Below are 21757 nucleotides of genomic sequence, written 5' to 3' on the forward strand. Positions count from 1 at the left end.
TTATTTTTAGATATATAGAGAGCACATGTATGTAGTTGGGAGAAGGGCAGAGAGAGAATCCCAAGCAGACTCCGTACTGTGAGCGCAGAGCCTGATAACAGGGCTCAAACTCATGAACCCGTGAGATCATGGCCTGAGCTGAAATCAAGCATGGGATGGTTAACTCACTGAGCCACCCAGGTGCCCCACCTCCTTACTGTTGTATGTTGCAGATATTTTCTTCCAGTCTGTCACCTCTTTTAACTTAGTGTGTGGCCTTTTGTTGTGCATAAAAGTTTAGTTTCTGTCTGTTGTTTTCCTTATGGCTTCTGGGTCTTCTGTCTTATTTAGGAATGACTTTGCTCCCTTAAAATTACGTATATATTTTTCTCGGGTTTGTTATATTTTTAAAAATGTTGTGATTATTAATTCAATTGGAACTTATTTTGAAAGGTAGTGTGAGGCAGGGGAGGGACCGAGAGAGAGGGAGACAGAGAATCCCACGCAGGCTCCACAGTGTCACTGCAAAGCCCGATGTGGGGCTCGATCTCATGAACCTCTGAGATCATGACCTGAGCTGACATCAAGAGTCAGATGCTCAACTGACTGCACCACCCAGGCACCCCTATTTTTTTAGTTTGTATAACTTTGTAATGTATTTTGATATCTGGTAGGGATATTTGTTCTTTTGTTTTAAAAAGTCAACTTTCTTAGTCATTTATTCTTCCAAATGAAATTTGGGAACAACCTTTTAGTTCCAAAAACATTTTCTCTCTAAATATTTGATGTGATTATGTAAAGTTATACAAATTGAAAATCAATTTGTGTAAAATTGACATTTTTTATAATACTGACTTTACCCTTCAGGAACATCACATGTCTCTGTTTTCAGGTCTCCTTTACATCCTTAGGTATAGAGTTAGAGATGTCTTCATTATATGTTGTGCAAATTATTCCGAGACAATCTATTGTTTTATCTTTCTCCGATTGTTTTATTTTCTATTTCTTTTTTTACTGAGGTATAACATATTAGTTTCATGTGTACAACATGATGATTCAATATTTGTATACACTACAAAATGATCACCATAATAAGTCTAGTTACCATCTGTCACCATACATGGTAATGAAATTTTTTGTGTGTGTGATGAGGCCGTTTAAGATTTAGTCTCTTAACGCGTTATTAACTATAGCTAGCATGCTGCACATTATAGTCCCTGTTGTTTGTAAATGGGTTACTATAGGATCGAAGGCCAGAAATAGTAGGTGATTTGCCTAAATTTAACTGGTTAGTAACAGAGTAAAGATCAGAAACCAAGACTTCTGATTGGTCCCACTCCCCAAAAATTCAGCTTCTTTCTACAGTCTCACTCTTGTCACTGCCTCTGTCTCTTAAAGGTGACTTCAAGTTGAATAATGAATCTGAGTGAAAGAAATATAACATAATTCCATAAGTCTGAATCACAAGAAATTGGAAAAATAGACTCATAAGGTTAAAATTTCTCAAATTTAATTCATGTTCAAAGTGAGTAATATGTATGTTGATAGAATTTCAGGAGATTTATTTTGTAATGTTTATTTATTATTCATTTTTGAGAGAGAGAAAGAGCTAGTGGGAGGGGCAGAGAGAGAGAGAGAATCCCAAGCAGGCTCTGCACAATCCCCGCAGAGCCCGATGTGGGGCTAGAACCCACAAACTGTCAGATTGTGACCTGAGCTGAAATCAAGAGTCAACCGAAAGGTCAACTGCCCCTGAGAAGATTTATTTTTAACCTAATGTTTCTTTAAAGGCTTCCCATGAGTGGGACGCCTGGGTGGCTCCGTTGGTTAAGCATCCAACTTCAGCTCAGGTCTGGTTTGTGGGTTTGAGCCCCGCATTGGGCTCTCTGCTGAAGGCACAGAGCCTGGAGCCTGCTTCGGATTCTGTGCCTCCCCCTCTCTCTACCCCTCCCTCACTCACAGTCTGTCTCTCTCGCAAAAATAAATAAATATTAAAAATTTTTTTTTCAGTTTTGTATATCCTGTTTATTTTTAAATTAGATACACGACATTCATACTTACGTATTAGCTTATTATCCACACTGATGTCTTTTTTTTTTTAATTTACATCCAAATTAGTTAGCATATAATGAAACATGATTTCAGGAGTAGATTTCTTGGTGCCCCTTACCCATTTAGCCCATCCCCCCTCCCACAACCCCTCCAGTAACCCTCAGTTTGTTCTCCATATTTATGAGTCTCTTCTGTTTTGTCCCCCTCCCCATTTTTGTATTATTTTTGTTTCCCTTCCCTTATGTTCATCTGTTTCGTCTCTTAAAGTCCTCATATGAGTGAAGTCATATGATTTTTGTCTTTCTCTGACTGACTAATTTCACTTAGCGTAATACCCTCCAGTTCCATCCACGTAGTTGTAAACGGCAAGATTTCATTCTTTTTGATTGCCGAGTAATACTTCATTGTGTGTGTGTGTGTGTGTGTGTGTGTGTGTGTGTGTATGTATATATATATATATATATATATACCACATCTTCTTTATCCATTTATCCATCGATGGACATTTGGGCTCTTTGCATACTTTGGCTATTGTTGATAGTGCTGCTATAAACATGGGGTGCATGTGTCCCTTCCAAACAGCACACCTGTATCTCGTGGGTAAATGCCTAGTAGTGCAATTGCTGGGTCGTAGGGTAATTCTGTTTTTAGTTTTTTGAGGAACCTCCATACTGTTTTCCAGAGTGGCTGCACCAGCTTGCATTCCCATTAAAAAAAAACTTTTTAAGGCTTCCCATAAGTAAAACCTCAACAAATCTTTTTAAACACTAATTTCAAACTTCACTGACAAAATAAAGCTATATGATATCATTCCGTTCATAAAATTGAAAAGCATTATAATTATAATTAAGCTTAGCATTTGTCTTTTATTTAGTATGGTTGCAAAGCAGAGTTGTTTGATCACTGTCAACACTTGACAAACTGATGGTAGTTTTAGCAATTGTCAGGGCACTGTAAATCCATCATCAAGTACTTTAATGTCAGGGGGAATCTGCAAATTTCAGTAAATATGATATCAGCATTATGTATCAAAACTTAAAGTAAGGACAGTAAGGGGCGCCTGGGTGGCTAAGTCGGTTGGGCGTCTGACTTCGGCTCAGGTCATGATCTCGTCATCCACGAGTTTGAGCCACGCGTCAGGCTCTGTGCTGACAACTCAGAGCCTGGAGCCTGCTTCAGACTCTGTGTCCCCCTCTCTCTCTGCCCCTCCCCACTCATGCTGTGTCTCTCTCTGTCTCTGAAAAAAATGAATAAATGTTAAACAAAGTTAAAAAAAAAAAGTAAGATCAGTAACATGGATAGATTCTGGCTTAGTGATGTATCCTAACAATTTCAACAGGTGGCTAGTCAGGAGGGATGCCTGATGCATTGTGTCCCTCAATTATGCAAAGGTCTTTAGACACTTTCTTTAAAGTAAGCAGATATTTATGCTAATTCCATATTGGAAAGAGAAGAACTCTGAAAGATTTAACTGCCTCTCTATCATTTTTCTCTATTTTTAAGTACAGTGCCTCAGGTAAGATGCCAGTGATGCCTGTTAGATCACATCAAATGTAAAAATTAAAAAAAATGAAATGCGTAGAATAGCCCATTTAAATGTTGATCCAGTCAAAAGTAGATTTAGTAGATGATAAAAACGTGGCTCGTTCTGAACCCCAAAAAGTTAGGAAAGGCACAGACTGAAAGGACCAAAGATGAGGGGAGCCGGGTTGCATAGAATGGAGGTCAGTTGAAGAAGTAAAGGTCACAACATAAAATAGAGAGGACGTGGTTTATCTTGCTTCAGGAGGTGTCTGAATTTCCAGCACTTGTGGAGATAGTCATCAAAATGTTTGAGAAAGTCTAGATGCCATAAGGAAGCAGTACGTGAGGATGAGGAATCTGACATCCTTGTTTTCAGGGGTGGCTCCTCCCTCAGTAATGAGTGAGTTATGAACCTTCCATGACACCTCTTGGGTGTTCAGAAGCCAGGTGGAGCCTCCCACAAGTGAATGGCAGAACGTGGATAAGCCTTGTATTTTAATAAAATCCTTATGTCACTGTTCACAGGAGTCTCACAGAACTTCTTAGATCCTACTGTTGAAGTCTGTGGCTCCTCTCTGGTGCAATGGATCCTGGGAAGATGTGGTACAGAAGGTAATCCAGTACATTAAGTATGGTTCTTGTACTTTGTTTTGCTGTCCTTCATCCAGTTCCTCTTGACAGAAAACATATTTAAAACAATTTTTTAAAACTTATGTATTTCTTTTGAGAGAGAGCATGAGTGTGGTGGGGGCAAAGAGAGAGGGAGAGAATTCCAAGCAGGCTCCTTGCTGACATAGCACAGAACCCAACTTGGGGCTTGAACTCTTGGACTGTGAGACCATGACCCAAGCCCAAGTCAAGAGTAAGATGCTTAACTGATTGAACCACCCAGGTGCCCCCAATGCGTATTGTTTTAAAAAATGAAATGTTCTTATTTTAAGATGAAAACATTTAAAATAATTACACGTAAACTTCAGTATCTCTGTTTGTCCCTTGTTCTCGTGGCTGTGCACACGAACCCGTAAGCTCAGTCAGGTAAGCCTCCACTCTTTCAGGTAGCAACTACACCTTAAGTGAGAGTACTGGGGATCTGGTGCGCAGATGGGCTGGAAATGGCTGTCTCAGGATATCCATGTACCAGCTTTTTACTGGGGAATTGATGCTTTTTTGGCTGACCCATGTCTTCCTTACTAAAGAAGATTTGGAAGGGAGCTTTGCATCATGTAGCTTGCCTGGTTGGCAATTTTGGTGTTTTCTTAGCCAAGAAGCAAGGGGTTCATCAAACCAAGTTTGAACCTTCAGCTCCACTTGGAGAATCGTGGTGGTTGGTGTAAGAATCAGCAAAGTCTTAGAAGTTCCCTGTCATGCAAGGCAAATTATAATTTGGTGCATAACTGAAATGTGAGTATTTTTTGAGTTGTTTGGTATCCTGGGCACAGAGTTCCCGATCTTCTGTGGCCGGCATCATGTGTGTTTTTTGTGTTTGTGTTATAATTACACGTGACATTTCATCTTCTTCTCACTAGGTGTGTTTCATCCTTTATTTGAATAGGTAAGCCAAGATACAAATCTAGTCTTGAGTCAGATAAATTCGGGTGACACAAAAATTAAGTGATTATTGAGAAGGAAGCATTTCATTACCCTCTTACCGTGTTTTTATATCCAGTAGAACACCAGTATTAGAGATTACAAGGATCTTAAATATGATGGAAGGTACTAAAACCCTGAGTCTTCTTTAAATATTACCAGTGAATAGAAGTGGATATTCATTAATCAATTAACACATATTTATTGAATGCCTCTGAGTTTAAAGAGTTTGAGGTACTGCTGTGAGACTCTGTAGTGATCTCAACAGCACTTCCTAGAAACTCAAATGGGGGGGTGGCATTCGTATTCAGCCAGATTCAGGTGTAGTTACAGGGGGACCGTTCCTTAGAGAGAGTCAGATAACCTCTCCCAGCCTGCTCTTGACCATTGGCCCCACATAACTAAGACACTGACTTCTTGTTACACTCACAGAAAATGGAATGGTGAGGTTCTCATGAACTTTTAAGTCAAAGTGCTGTTGTTGAAACTCATGCAGTGCGACATAACAGTGTGTGGTCAACAACTAAAATAAAAAAGTAGTATTCTTCTGTGAGTTTAAGAAAAAACTGTAAGTTAAGTATGAGCCTGTGTGGTGAGAACTGCCTTGTCCTCTATCTGCCCTGTGGTCTTTTAATTCTTGTATGCCCTTTCCAGACCCAGTATTGCCCTGGTTAAATCGGCCTAGGGTAACATCCTGTGTTGAGTTTTTTTCCAGGGCACAATTCTCTGTATTAAGACTCAGCAACAAGGTCACCTTGGTGGCTCAGTTGGTTAAGTGTCCAGCTCTTGGTTTTTGGCCTCAGGTCATGATCTCAGTTTGCGGGCTTGAGCGCCATGTCAGACTCTGCACTGACAGTGTGGAGCCTGCTTGGGATTCTCTTTCTCTCTCTGCCCCTTTTCTTCTGGCTTTCTCTGTCTCTCTCTCAAAATAAATAAATTTTTAAAAAATTAAAAAAAAAAGAGTCAGCAACATTTTTATGGAAGGGGCCAGATACTTTAGATTTTACCGATCTATTAGTTTCCTAGGCTGCCGTAATAAAATACCACAAAAACTGAAATTTGTTTCTTTTGGTGGTTCATATCAACAGATATTTACTCTCTTAGAGTTTTGGAGGCTCTGAACAAGAAACCATTCCATGTCTCCTTTCAAGCCTCTGATGGTTGCTGGCAATCCTTGGTGTTCCTGAACTAGTAGATGCCTCGTTTCAATCTCAGCCTCTATCTCCACATAAATTCCTTCCTTCTGTGTATCTGTGTACCTTCCTGTTTTTATAAGGACACTAGCCATTGAATCTAGGGCCTACCCTAACCCAACATGACCTCCTCTTAATTTCATCTACAAAGACCCTATTTCCAAATAAGTTCACATTCTGAGGTTCTGGGTGGATGTGAATTTTTGGGAGATATTATTCCACCATTCCAGAGGGCCATATGGTTACTGTTGGAATGACTCAACCCTGTTGTAGCATATAAGCAGCAATAAACAATACATCAATGAATCAGTGGGCTGTGTTCCAATAAAATTTTATTTATGGACACGGAAATGTGAATTATATGTGATTTTCACACGTCATGAAACATTGTTCTTCTTCTGATTTTTATCCAGCAATGTAAAAAACTATTCTTAGTTTGTGGATCATAGAAACAGTTAAGAGATGGGACAGGGAACAGCCAGATTTGACCCACGGCTCATAGTTGGCCAACATGTGATAGATAGTGTCGGTGGGCAGACAGAGGTAACTATCGGGTAATTTTCCTTCCTTCTGCTCATAAACCAAAGAGCCAAATTTGTGGAAAACCTGTTTGTGATTTGCATCAAGCAATTTTTGTTAGATAGCTTCATGTTTCAGCAGAGGGAAAACCAGACTGATCGGTAATGATGCTTGTTTGGCAGCATCATTCCTGATACGCTTGCCAAAATTTTGGAGAGGATTTTGTTGTCAAGATTAAGAGGTGATGCAGGCTTAAATGAAGAACACGACCTGGAGTCCTTATGCTGAAGGATTAGAACATTTCCCTCATGGGCTCGTAGTATTCCCTGTGCCAAATGTTGGAGTATACTTTGGAGGTGATTTTAAATTAAAGGCATTTTATGACTCAATACTACATGGCATCCTTTGAGATGTTGTCAATCCCTAGATACCCATTCAAGGCCAGATATTAGATAATATTCTGCACATCTGCATTATCTTCTAATGCTAAGAGTTCCCAAGTCATCTAGAGGCAAAGTAAACCTGAACTTTCTGATTTATCGTGTGTATTCTTTTTCATCAGATGTATATGATACACTTTTTTAAACTCATTGTTAAAGACTGTGATTATATACATGCCTTTTCAAATTGCAAAACCGATGCATGATCTTTATAGGAAATTTGAATAATGCCAAAATGAGTAATATAAAGAGTGAAAGTTTCCTATAATCCCAATTCCCAGAGATAATTTCTGAGATCTTGGTATTTATTTTTCCAAAAATTTCCACCCCACGTAATTGCGAAAGCAAATGAAAAAGTACACTGAACAGATAGTTTCCATGTTTTAAGGAGATGGAGGGAAAAAGCTCCTGAACGTAAAGAGCAAAACGTATGACTAGGTATACAGATAGTCCCCAACTAACAACGATTCGACTTCTGACTTTTTGTCTTTATGATGGCACAAAAGTAGTATGCATTCAGTAGAAACTGTACTTTGGCAGGGCTCTTGGGTGGCTCAGTCGGGGATATCGCAGCTCAGGTCATGATTCGGCTCAGGTCATGATATCGCGGTTCATGACTTCGAGCCCTGTATTGAGTATATGGAACCTTACGTAGAGGTTGCTGACAGCTCAGAGCCTGGAGCCTGCTTCTGATTCTGTTTCTCCCACTCTCTCTACCCTCCCCCACTCACGCTCTCTGTCTCTCCCTCTCTCTCTTTCAAAAATAAATAAACGTTAAAAAAAAAAGGTAGAAACTCTACTTTGAAGTTTGAATTTTTATCTTTTCTGAGGCTAACATTATTCATATATATATATATATATATATATATATATATATATATATATATATATAAAACAATGATATTATATTATACCAGGCAGTGGCAACCAGCCACAGCTCGCAGGCAGCCATGCGATCATGAGGATAAACAACTGACACACTTATAACCACTCTGTACCAGTACAGACCTTCTGTTTTTTGCTCTCAGTACAGTATTCAATAGAATATATGCGATATTCAACAGTTGTTATAAAGCAGGCTTTGTGTTAGATGATTTTGCCCAACTGTAGGCTAATACAAGTGTTCTGAGCATGTTTAAGATAGGCTAAACTATGATGTTCAGTAGGTTAGGTGTATTAAATGCATTTTCTTTCTTTCTTCTTTTTTTTTTTTTTTTAAAAGTAGGCTTCATGCCCAATGCAGAGCCCAATATGGGGCTTGAATGCATGACCCTGAAATCGAGACCTGAGATGAGGTCAGGAGTCTGACATTTAACTGACTGAGACATCCGGGTGCCCCTGAATTTTCAACTAAAGGTATTTTCAATTTACGATGGGCTTATCAGGAGGTAACCCCCTTGTGAGTAGAGGAAGATATGTAAATATCTAATTATGCATTGAACTCATAGTATGCTGATAACAGGATATGAAAAAGTCATATTTCCTGATCTTAAGGTATATATCTTTTGTTTTTGTTTCCATTCCAATAAGCAGAGAACGACCCACCGTAAGTAATGACTTACATATATATATATATATATATATATATATATATATATATATAGCAAAATCTTGTTCTTCAGAAACTCGCTAGGCCTTGGGTTTGGCAATGAATCTTTTCTCTCTGCTACAAAGAAATTCTAAACAGCTATCCCTCCACCTTCTTCGAGGACATCAATATTTTAGTGAGGTTTTACATCAACACATTTTAGTAGAGGTTTTATCTACTGGGAATTGAGATAACTTGTGACCTTCAGTTTGATCTAGGTAGGAGTTGATTGCCAGGATCTGAAGTGGATTTCAGTAATAACTGGTGTGGTATATGTGCTTAGTAGCCCAGAACAGAATGGCCAAATTATCACCATTCTTCGATGACATGGAATCTTGTATACAAAAGTGGATAGATAATCCTCCACTTGCACACAAAAGTGGATAATCTTAACACTTACAATATGCCTGCAAGTTGCCAACATCCTCTATTACTAGTGTCTTAGGGAACAGTATGGGCTTTGGAACCAGACAGACCTGGGCACGAGTCCTAAATTTACCCTCACAATGTGTGGAGCCATAAGTTACTTTAACTCTGAATTTTCTTATCTGCAAAACAGGAATAAATAGTACCCACTTTGTACAAGTGTCATAAAGATTAGTGTTAATGTGCATGTGAAGCACTGAGCCGGTGTCTCACATTTAGAAGGAGCTCAAAAAATGTTATTTCTTTTTTATTGTTACTATTGGAGAGATCTTTAGATGATCCAATCCAACTCTCTTATTTAACAGGAAGAAATTGTATTCAGAAGGTTTACTGCTCTTAGGTTCCTCGGGTAGTTAGCGGCAGGCCAGGAAGGGTAATTTTGACACTCTGATTCTTCCCCCATCTTTTCATTCACTGAATTCATTCATTCATTTATTCATTCTTTATTCATCATTTATTATGCAGCCATTAAATTCCAGTTATTGTGCTGAAACCTGAGAATATAAAGGAGAATAAAATGCAGACTGTCTTGAGAAACTTACAGTCTAATGGAAAACAAATGCATACATAGATAAATTATTGTTCAGTTTGTTAGATGCTATAAGGAAGTTATTTTATACATATTTGTTAAAAATGGTCTGAATAGTGGCCTGACTTAACTGTGGGGAAACATTAAGGCTTCATAAGGCAGCATGATATTTGAATCTAGCCCTGAAGCACGTACTAAAGATTTGAAAAGCAGCTAAGTGTGTGTATGTGTTTCAGTATGTGCTTGGGAGGGCAATGGTGGTTGCAGGTGGTGGAAAAAACAGCCTGTGCAGAAGTCATGATGGTGTTAAAGAGTGTGGCATATTCAGGGCAGCTTGGATAGTTCAATGTGGTTTGGGTAGTGGGAAGAGGTGAGACCAGAGGATGCCACACAAAAGTGTCTGTAATGTAGCACCTCTTTTTCTACTGAAATGCAGTCAAGCATTTTGTGGTAGCCAGAGTCCTAATGAAAGTTAAGTGTACATAAGGGGATAAATGAGTTTTTGTGATAAAACTCATCGGGATGTTTTGGGATAAAACGTGGTCCACCTTCAAATTAACAGGGCCACAATTGAACAAAGAAATTCTGTGTAAGGGTTGACTTACAGATAGTAGGCACTGAATAAGTATTCGTTAAACATTTTTATACAGTGGTCCAGTTACTTTAAATTTACTTTTGATACAAAAATCTAGGACAATATAATAATTTACCCAATTCTGTTAAGTACAATAAAACTTTATTGACTTGTATTACAGTTCATATAATTATGTGCTTTATCTATTGTATTATGGTTATTAATTGACCTTTACAATCTGATTAATATAATTTGCTCATTTTTGTGGGATTTAATCCAGATAAAATTTCTTTTGATGGTCGCTAATTTGGCAAGGGGAATAGTCTGTACTGTCATAACTATATGTCCTATTTAATTACATCACATTTCTATGTTTAGTTGAAGTTCTGTCTCTTGTGCTCAGCATTTTACAGCATTTATGTATACCTTATGTGAATGAATATTTCCTGTTTTGATTTTGTTAAGGTGATTTATAGAAGTTTTTGTATGTGTATAATTAAAAAATTCCACCATGTATGTTTTTTTAGTGCAATTTAAGTTATATCATCTTTGGAAAAGCGCCTTTTTCAGTGTATTATTCTATGCCTCCTATCCCAACATAACCATATTTCTACATTCCTTCGTATTTTGTTGATTCAGTGATTTGTTTCTTTCCTTCTCAGTTTTTCAGGAAGTTATCACTGTGACATTTATTGCACTAAATTTACTCAGCCAATCTTATAACTTTGTGATATAATTCTGAAGATGATCTGATTATAGAAACTTTAGCTTTGGTTTTGTTAAAAAGGATTTCTTTTAATGGGGCACCTGGGTGGCTCAGTCAGTTAAGTGTCCAATTTCGTCTGATGTCATGATCTCATGGTTTGTGAGATTGAGTCCCACCTCAGGCTCTGCACTGACAGTGTGGAGCCTGCTTGGGACTCTCTCTCTCTCTCTCTCTCTCTGCCCCTCCCCACCCCTCTCTCTATGTCTCAAAATAAATAAACTTAAAAAAAATTAAGTTCTTAATTAGTAGGTTTATAAAAATTCAAGGATTTTTGGAACCACCCTTGGTACGTTTCCTATGTCTTTAAGCTCAACCATACTCGAGAAATACCCCAAGTCTGGGAATAATCACAACTGCTCTTGACTGCATGAAGGCAAGAACTTAGTCTGGCTGTGAAATTTTATCGTTAACTTCTTATCCCCATCACTGGGCCTTACCCCAAAAGAGGATGAAGGGGGCCGAATCTCCTCAGGGGTCTATTCAAGAGGTAATTAACATTCCTACCTAACCATTCTCTTCTTGTTCCCTTCGTAGGCTCAGTACTTAGACTCCCCCTCACCCTCAGTCTGGATTCTTTCAGTGAGTCCTAATTATATTCATGGCCTTGGCTTTTAGGCTGAGGTAGCCTTTATGATCAGTTTACGGGCTATTTTCAAAGAAACTTCCCAGTGTTTTACAGGGACTTTATTTACTTTCACAAGACCTCATCAATGTATTCATTATACAGAACCACATTGGTTGGCTTTCCTACTCTTTCCTTCATACTGCCACCGCCATCGGAAATTACATTGCAGGCAGAGGCTTCACACAGAGAAAAGATGTCTCCTTATTCCGTGGAAGCAATTTCTGTCCTATGTGTTACTTCGGCTGTCATAACATTCTCAGGCATGAACTTCACTCTCTTGATTAATATTTATAGCCTGCTCTTTAGGTACCTGTAATGTCGGTGTCTGTGGGAGTGGGGAGCTCAGTACGTGGCAGGCGGGAGAGTTGATATGGTCTGTTAATACATAAAGAGACCAGGGTTGTCCGAAGGTTCCACTGTCAAAGAAAGCCCTGGGACTCATTCTGGCCACTCCAAGTAGCAGGTGGCATGACCCATTGGACTTGGGGCAGAAGACCCCAGCCCCTTGATGTTATTATAGCCGCTCGCTACTGGTTTGCTCTGTGACTTCAAGCAGTTCCTTGATGTTCGATACCTTTATTTCCCCACTCATGATGTGGACTGAAAGACTGGCTCCGTGGAGCTTGTTACAAACAGGACAAATGGCAGGTCTGGGAGGCTGCCTTCAAGACATTCTCCTGTTCTCAGGAAGGATAAAAGTGGAGTCTTTTCCTCCCCCTGGAAAGAAGCTCCTTCCAGCAGTAGCTTACAGCTACAGGCACTGGAAAGGCCGGTCTGCGCCCTGCACTCTGCTGGCGCTCAGATCCTGCCCAGCTCTGGCTTAACACAACCATATTGCAGGTCTCCAAGTAGATCATGATACAGGATCTGGGCAGGCTTGAAGAGCAAAGAAAAAAAAAATGCTGGAATGTCTATCTGGATTGAGAACTGCTCAGGAGCCCTTTACGTAAACGTTTCTAATCTCTGTCATTAAGTTAGCAGGTGATTTTTGACAAACTACCTTGTGCTGTGTATCAATTTTTGTGCTTTATTAAGTCATTATGGTTTACTCAATTAACACATGTTCTTGGAGAATCCACTATGTCTTCGATATCATAAAATGCTATCCAAATTTTAGGGTTTAGGTCAAATGCTGCCTTCTCCATGAATGTTTTTTGAGACCTTTATTTGCAGGTACTCTTTCTTTGCTCTGGTTTCCTACTTTTTAACGTTCTTATGTGATGGTAAATATTAATGTTCTTTGTGTACATGTTCTCTTCCTATACTATAATTCTTATTTATCATCGAATCCCTAACCTGTACATCCCTTTGTACTTTACAGATAACTCAATAAATATGTAATAGAAGATATAGAAAAATAGCAGTAGTATAAGACAGTATATGATACAATGTGGGCAGATGGGTGGTACAGATAATATATGTTCAAAGAATTAGGAGAAAGTGACTTGATGAGGAGGGACAGCCCCTTGGAAGTCGTCAGGGTGGTAATGAGTGGAGGGGGAGCGAAGGCATTTCAAGTAGAGAAAAAGCATTAGCAAATGGCACACGTGGAAGAGAATATATCTTTGGGGAGCCGGGAGGAGATGATAGACAGTAAGTAACCACTAGAGGAGGGGACATTGCAAATGTCAAGCTAAGGCAATTAAATTCTTCTGAAAGCCAAGGCTGGCTGCTCAAAAATGCTTGAGCAAGTGAGTGACAAGATCAAAGAGATATCTCAGGGAGATTTCTCGGGAATGGTATGCAAGGTAGTGAGAGAGCCAGGCAGTGGGGCGAGAGAGAAGAATTAGTTACTAGTGCAAGCGCGTGTGAGCACTTTGCCCCAGGGATGGAGGTGTGAGGCCATGCGACCAGAGCAGAGGAAGGGACTCTAAAGATTACAAAATGCAAGGATCAATAGGAGGGTGTGGCTGAGTTGAGGAGTAGGAAAAGGGTGGAATGAAAACCGACTCCCAAGTTCCTGTGTTTGGACGACTCGGAAAATAGCGGTATCATTTATAATAATCAGAAAATCCATCTTGGAAGGAAAATAATGCATTCAGCTTTGGACATTTCTGCTTGAGAAATGCACTGCAATGGGCGGGTACAGAGGAGACAGCTGTTCAAGTTCAGGACTGGAGGTTAGGAAGAGGGTCCTAGGTAAGGAAGTTAATGCAGATAGAGTCCAGCGACTTGCTCTTGTTATAAGCTGGCAGGACAAAATCCTATTTGGTTTTGCCATCTGCCTTTGCCTTTTGTAAAGCACCTGGCACATAGTAGGCATTTTGTGATTCTTTTTTTTTTTTTTTTGCAAGCTACCTGGAATCATAAGCAGCCCTGTGCCACCTGTGTCTAAGCTCAAGGTACAACGAAAGCACTTAAATATGGAATTCACAAGCCCATAAAATACTCAGGTAACAGTCTTAGTCTTCTCCCTCTCCTGGGAAATATTTTATTAGTACAAGTTACCAAATTCAGTTTTATAACTTGTTTTAAATATAAAATATGTTGAAAGGCTCTAAGCCCGTTACAGGCAGGATGCCTCAGTTAATTGGTATTTTGTACTCGCTGAGCTCTCAGGACCCTTAAAATTCTAAGAAGTCTATGTTTCTTGAAGTCAAGTAAAAAAAAAAACAAAAAACCAAATAGAACTTAGCTAAACCTACCAATCATTGAAATATTGAGCGTGTGTTTTACACCACACACCCCTCCCGTTGGCCCCATGCTGCTCTGTAAAGTAATCCAGTACTGAAAATGATCACTGAGACTTGCGAACGGGACGTTTTGGTTCCACTTCTGCAGCTTTGTGGTCTGCTTCTCTCCTCCCAGCCTGGGAGTGCTGGAGCAATGCATCTTTCCACGGGTGCAGGGAAGAAGTCAGTTCTCAGAGGTGCTGGACCGATGCCTGGTTGCTCCTGGAGAATTGTGCGGCCGCCAGCGCAGCTGCGCTCCTGGTTACACGCTGACCAAGAAAAGTCCCTTTCTATGCCCTGATTTCTCAGCCCGTAGACACCGAGGCACCAGGATGTTGCAAGGAATGGGGAGGCGCTCTGCCCTATAAGTATGACCTCCCCGAGTTGCCCCCCTTCCTCCTCGCTCTAGCCTAAACTACGGTTTACACTAATGCAGCACGGAGACGACACAGGGAAGTCTCTCCTCCCTTCTGAGAAAGACACGCATCCCTGCCAAGCTGCAGAGAAAGAAAGGACGGCAGGATGGTAGGAAAGGGCCTTTTTTTGGTTTCTGCTGCAGTGACTGGAGGAGGTGTGGCATCATAGCAAAGCCCTGAATTGGGACACAGCAGGAGGGGTGCTACTCCTTAGCTGTGTGACTCTTTTCAAGTTACTCTCCCACTCTGAGCCTGCATTTCCTCTTTGCAAAGTGTGGGTCTCCAACTAGATGATCTCTAAAGCCTCTTTCCTTTCCTAATATTCTATTCTTTTTTAATTTTATGGGGTGAAAGAAATAAACACTTTAAGTTAGTCTTGTCATAATACCACTGGATTACTAGGCCATGTCTAGGTCACAGATAAACACTTCTCTATGCTTTTTAAATACCCTGGGAAGAATAAAGAAAAAGTAAGTTCGGAGGATAAAATTGCCCTTCACCTTTCTGTTAAATTCAGGAAACCACAACCTTGATCTAGGGTTCATAAATTGGCCAGAACCTGAGTTTTGAGGTGGTAACCACTTGTAGGCTGAACTTGTAGCCTGGTCTTGAACGTGTACGTGGGGCTCCCGGCCTGAAGGACTAAGTTACAGCATGGAGGCAAACCAGCTTCTGATTAAACCCTTCCACCTAGCTCTGCTTCTGGTTATTAGGGGGCGAGCTTTCGGTTGCCACTGTGAGTGGGAAACGGGGTTGGTGCAGACCCTTGGCAGGGGTTGGCATCTCTCTGCTCATGCGTGTTGCTCACGCTGAAATCCCATAATGTCCCCCAGGCAGCCTAATTCTGTGGTAGAACCAACTTGAATAATTAAACAAAGCAAAGATTTGACAACACTGTACTTGTGGTACAACACAGCTGTGATTCCGTGAGCTCAGCGGGGAGAAGGAGTTGGGGGCATCTGTCACAGCAAAAGCATGCTTTGGAACAAATAACAATTTAGCAGACATCCCATGTGCTCTAGAATAGAGGCTATGAAGAATATGGTCTGTCAGGAGCGAATGGGTCATGGTGTCTGGCTGGGAGATGTTCAAGGGGCAGTTCATGTCCGCTTGGCCACGGGCGTCTTATGAAACGAATCTCCGTGCCAGGGGTGGGTCACCACATGTTACTCTTCTTCTAGAAACACTTACTAATTGGTTCGTGGATGAGCGGTAAGTAAACAGCTGGAGAAAAAGATCAGTCTTTGGCACAACTAAAAATTTGATACCTTTTGTGTGTGTTGGTGGGAACCCTAAAGGTTGAAAAAGACTACAGATTCTTTGTCTATGAGATATAACAGAAGTTGGTGTGTTTGAAAGAATTTCTTCCCTGTTGCCTTCTACTACTGGGTAAGGCTTTAAAGAAGTAAAAATGGTTCATAAGAAGTAACCAGTTTTCTGATGCGGGACTCTGATTCTCTGCATTGCAAAAGGATTCTCCTTTATTTTATCTCGAATGTGATGGCTCTTTGTGTTCCCAAGCAGGACAGGGGATGCTTTTCAATAGTTGTTTCCTCCCCAGTGACAGTCAGTTCTGCAGAAGCCATTTGTGCAGGGAGCATGATCTGCTCAGCAAATGAGAACCTGAGCCTGTTAAGCATTGGGACAATTCTGCGACGCCGTATCTCTACAGAGCAGCAGTGAGCTCAGATCTTAACGTTAAATACCTTTGAACTGCAGGGCTCAGCTACAGGAATAGATCAGCATTGATTCTAAAAAGCAGCAATATGAATATGTGATTTGTATATCTGACTTCAGAAATCTCCAAGAAAGTTAAGTTACTGTCATGCTTCTTTGTGTGTGATTAATATAACTGCAATCATAGTTGTTTTCTAAAAAAAAAAAAAAAAAAGTCAGTGCCCTTCAGAATTCAACTTTTTCTCATTTTTAACATGGGCAACTTATGTAGTTTAAGATCACAGTAAAGTTCTGAAAGCACGTATTTCAAATATTATGGAAGATGTGTGAAAATATTAAACATTGATTTTTTTTTTTTAACTCTATAAAATCTTTTTTCTGATCTGGGCTGTCTTGCATTGACTTTTTTTTTTCCCCTCGTTTTCATTTATTTTTCCCTTCTTGATTTCTGTCTCCGCTTTTGGAGATGTCTCCCTTCCTTGTCCACTGTGGAATCCACACGGCATTTTGTTCTTTCTCCATCAGATAATGTCTTCATCTTGGTCTGATGACCACAGCACCAACCAGGTATCTGTCCATCACTCTGGTCCCACGTCTGTCAGACTTGTGATGGGTCTGCTGCAACAATAACTGCCTGATAGATTGGCCACAAAACTCAAGTCATTTTCTATAGAAAATTCTCTTCCCTTAGGTCCTACTGTTGGCTGCCCTGCTCAAAACGCTGCCCCATGTTCTCGCCTGGCCAGTCCCAGAACCTGGCATTCTTGTGCCCATGACGGACCCTCCCATTCTTAGTTATCCCATGCCTATAACTTTACTGGGTCTCCCTACGTCAAGTTTCTCAACTTTGATCACTACAAAATATTTCAGAACAAAAATTTCTTTACTTTCTGGTAAACCCACTTACTTTTTGATACACCCAAACTTTCTGTTTGCAACCCACTTGGCTTCAAATTCTTTTATCAGATTTTTCTCATGTTTAGCTTTACCTTTAATGTATCTACATGTAACTTTTAGGGCAAAGCTCCCAGACTCCCATTACTTAAGTTTCCTCGTTGTAGGCTACATATACTTTTTCTATAAAGCCTTGGCCATTGTCAGTCATATCCCTCCCACGGGTCTACTCCCAACGGTGCTCAACGTCTTTTCCCCTGTTCTGGAATGCACTCCTTCCTTTTATTTGCCAAATCCACGTCTATATGGAGCAGTGGCTTAGAGCTTGGGTGCTAGGAGCCAGATGTCCTGGGTTCAAATTCTAGCTCTGCCATTTGCCATCTGATTCCTGTTGTACAAGACACTTAAACTACCTGAGCCTCAATATCTTCATCTTTAATATGGAGATGATAATATGACCTTACTTGATAAGGCTGTTGTAAAGACTGAATGAGTCAGTTCACATAGAGCTTAGAATGGGTCTTCACAGGGTGAACACTACTTACTCACACACATTCAACGTTTCACTGGTCTTCACTGTCTGAAGCTATGTCTCACCCCAGTCTCTTTTCTTTTCATCCTCTGAAGACTGAACACAAGATTCTGCACGTAGAAGTTGCTCAATAAATATTTGTTGAAATCATCTAGACAGTGTTGGGAGACAGCTGACTTCTGTGGGTTTGGGACTTGAGTCTTGTTTGCCTGAGAAGAGAACAGGGCACTGCCATATATCCTATGTCTTATGCTGTGTCCTTGGTCCCTATAAGAGGGCCTGACATATGGTCAATGCTCAAAATTTGCTATAAATGTTTGAATAAATGAATGAATGAAATAAATTGTCAAACTTTTCAAAGTTTAATTTAGCAACCACTTGAGTCACGATGAAATAGCGTAATTTATTTTTAAATTAGAAATCATTTTCAGCGTTAGGAATAATAGTATATATAAAAAGAAAAGTTATATATAAAATACATAATATATGTGCACATGTAAAATATGCATACATAGAATATATAGTATATCTGTTAAGTATACATATTATAAAACTATATACATCTTATGTATATATATATTTTTTTGAAAAGTAAAAAAAGACAAAACATACACAACCTCATAACTGAAAATATCTATATTTTCCTCAAATGTATGTATAGATTTGTTTTAAATGTGTAGATTTAAAAATAATGAAATCGAATCATAGTGTTCTTACTATTTTATAAACTCCATCATTTTGTTTACTCACACTTGTAGTGTGAACTAGATGTCTACTCTATAACAAACACTAAAAGTGGGTTACAGAGTCCATCGATTTTTTGGTTTTCTTCTTCTTTCGACACATCTACTCGTGCAGTCCCACTTTCTTACCCCTATGGTGTCTATTTGGAAATGTTACAATTTAAAATTTCCAAGAGGGGGGATGTCTGAATTATACTAGGACATATTAGCATTCCAGAAAATACGCTTAATAACTTTGCTTTTACTTTGATTTTCCTTTTAGTTTGATTTTATTATATTTTATTTGACATGGATTTATAGCTGAAATTCCCCATTTATTTCAGAGCAAACATTGAAATTAAGGCTTTAGCAATAGAGCATACAGGTGGTGAGCATACACTTCGGTAGATGTTTTCAAGGAGATTAAAGCCTTTTGCTTTCTATTTAGCAAATGTACCATTCAACTGTATGTGGTGGGAGGGTCTCACAAGTAGCTCTCTCTTTCTCTTACAACTGTAAGAGAAAGTAAGGACACTGCTGCTTCTCCCCAATTCCATTTTTGTTTACAAAGGACTTTCAGTTTTAAAGGTCACTATAATGTCAAAATGGCTGAACAAAAGGGCACAACAATTGACCGGAGAAATGACAATGATTTAACCAAGAAGCCTTCCATTGTAAATGGGGCAAGAGTAATAGAGAAGGTGTTGGATCAAGGGAGCAGTTTGGGCCCTGCTGTTGAGAGCTTCAGGTAACTGCTGCAGGGGTTGTGCAACTCTACCTGGCCTTGTGGGTGGCTGGGACAGCCCCGTGGCTGGACTGGCCTTGAACCAGGAAGTCAGGTTGTCAGTAAGCTCACTTTGCTTTCACAAATATTTACTAACCACCACTTTCTTCTCCTCATTGCCACAGAAATGAAAAAGAAAGGGAAAAGCAATTTTAAAAAGCAACATGAGTTTCAGTTTCAGGTTTGTGAGGTATTACAGATAAAGAGTTATGCTGAAGGAGCTTTTTTTGTTTTGTTTTGCTTTAACACAAGATTTTTGTTTCTCCTGATTCACTGAAACGGCATAGCAAGTAAATGTTTAAGAGATGAATTTCAGATAGGACCTATAAGTGAAATTAATACACATATCCAGTTTGCAAGTTGGGCTGAGCTTTGAGTCTAGAGGATAAAGGGATAGAATGAGGAGAAAAGGTAGTAATACTCACATATCTAATTAAGGGTTATTGGGGTAATTTAATTATGCCAAGGATAAATAATAATATTTCATGAAATGACAAAGATAATCCTGAAGAAATGGACAATTTCTATAAGGTCCCTACATACCATATCATACCTTTAACCAAAAGAAAATTACAATATATGCACCAAAGTGTCCTTGTAATAGCTTTGAATAACTGTGGCATGTTTTCTTGGTCCAATGGTTAATATCATGGACAAGTCAGAGATATTTCATTGTTCCAAAGGTTCTGTGGAAGGAGTTTTTGGTAATGTCTCTATAACTACTAATAGAAAAGTACATTTTTGTGACACTGAGTTTTATTTACTTGGAGTTTGTCTTCTAAACGTGCAATGTCCAGGGACGCCTGAGTGGCTCAGTCGGTTAAGCGTCTGACTTCAGTTCAGATCATGTTCTCATGGATTGTGAGTTCAAGCCCCGCGTCGGGCTCTGTGCCGACAGCTCAGAGGCTGGAGCCTGCTTCAGGTTCTGTGTCTCCCTCTCTCTGTGCCCCTCCCCCCTCTCACGCTCTGTCTCTCTCTGTCTCAAAAATAAATAAACATAAAATAAATAAATAAATGTGCAATGTCTAAAGAGAATGACACTCTGAAAGCACAGTACAGCTTCAGCTGGTCAGTTCTATTTCTTCCTCACTTTAAATCTGTTTTAGGCTTATGCAACACCAACAGAATGGAATGATTACTAAAGTATTTACTTTGTAAAGATACTAATTTTCCAACAGACCTTTCATACATTAGAAGGTCCTTGGGAATCAAATCTTATCTTTTTCTTTCTCTCTGCCTTCTAGCTCCCGGTCTGGTAGAACTTGTAAAGTAAATTGTTTCAATGTCCTTGAACATTTTGTTCACATACTTTGAAAAAAGGCAGGGGTGCAAAATGATGTTTTTCCAGGTACCATATTACAAAAAGAAAAAGAGTGCCTATTAGTCCAGCTTCTATATAAAACTTTTCAGTCTTCCAATTTATGAAAGCACAGCTAACTAGAATATTAGAGTTAGGTAGAAAGACTTTTAATGAACCCTTTGATTTACTAGAATTAGAAGATATTTAAGGGGCACCTGATCTGGCTGGCTCAGTTGGTAGAGCGTATAACTCTTGATCTCAGGGCTGTGGGCTTGTGCCCCTGTTGAGTGTAGAAATTACTTAAAAGACTAAAGTGTTTTTTTTTTTTTCAAGATATTTAAAGGATCACTTAGGCTCTGAAGCTAAACCAAATATTATCAATTTTTTCTTCATATAAATATGATATAGAAGCTCAATGAAAACGTTTGTGAAAAATAACACATACATCTGTGTATTTATTCCAGTCACTATATAGCTTAGTTTTGTCTGTTTTTGCAACTTGATGTAGATGGGGATCATCAGTGCCACCAACAATCAGAATTTATGTTCTGATCGTTCTACCGTCCTCGCCAACACTTGATACTGATGAACTTCATTTTTCTTTTTTTATTGGAGTATAGTTGACACACAATGTTGCATTCGTTTCAGGTGTGCAACTCAGTGAGCTAACACGTTTGTACATTCTGGTATGTCCTCCACAAGTGTAGTTACCCTCTTTGCTGTTACATTGTTACATCACTACTACACCATCGTTGACTGTATTCTTCGTGCTGTGCCTTTGATTCCCTGTTGCTTACTCATTCCATAACTGGCAGCCTATACCTTTCACTCCCCTTCATTCATTTTGCCCGGCCTCCCACCCCCCGATATCAGCAAACTTGAAAATTTTGCCTTTCGGGTGTTTGGCAATGGTATCTTGCAATTTTTGTTTGCATTTCCATGATAACTGACAGGATTG

At 39.5% G+C, this 21757-nt stretch overlaps 1 long non-coding RNA gene across 4 annotated transcripts in view; it reads left to right on the forward strand.

Moving 5' to 3' along the window:
* Positions 1-21757, forward strand: part of LOC113598716 (uncharacterized) — a 131392-nt gene that overhangs the window by 13292 nt on the left and 96343 nt on the right. For all 4 annotated transcript variants that reach the window (XR_008298389.1, XR_008298388.1, XR_008298387.1 and 1 more), the window contains one exon: positions 4081-4167. This is a non-coding gene — a long non-coding RNA (uncharacterized LOC113598716). The remainder of the gene's footprint in view (positions 1-4080; positions 4168-21757) is intronic.

Source organism: Acinonyx jubatus, chromosome B2 (genome assembly GCF_027475565.1).
Source record: "Acinonyx jubatus isolate Ajub_Pintada_27869175 chromosome B2, VMU_Ajub_asm_v1.0, whole genome shotgun sequence".
Lineage (NCBI taxonomy): Eukaryota > Metazoa > Chordata > Mammalia > Carnivora > Felidae > Acinonyx > Acinonyx jubatus.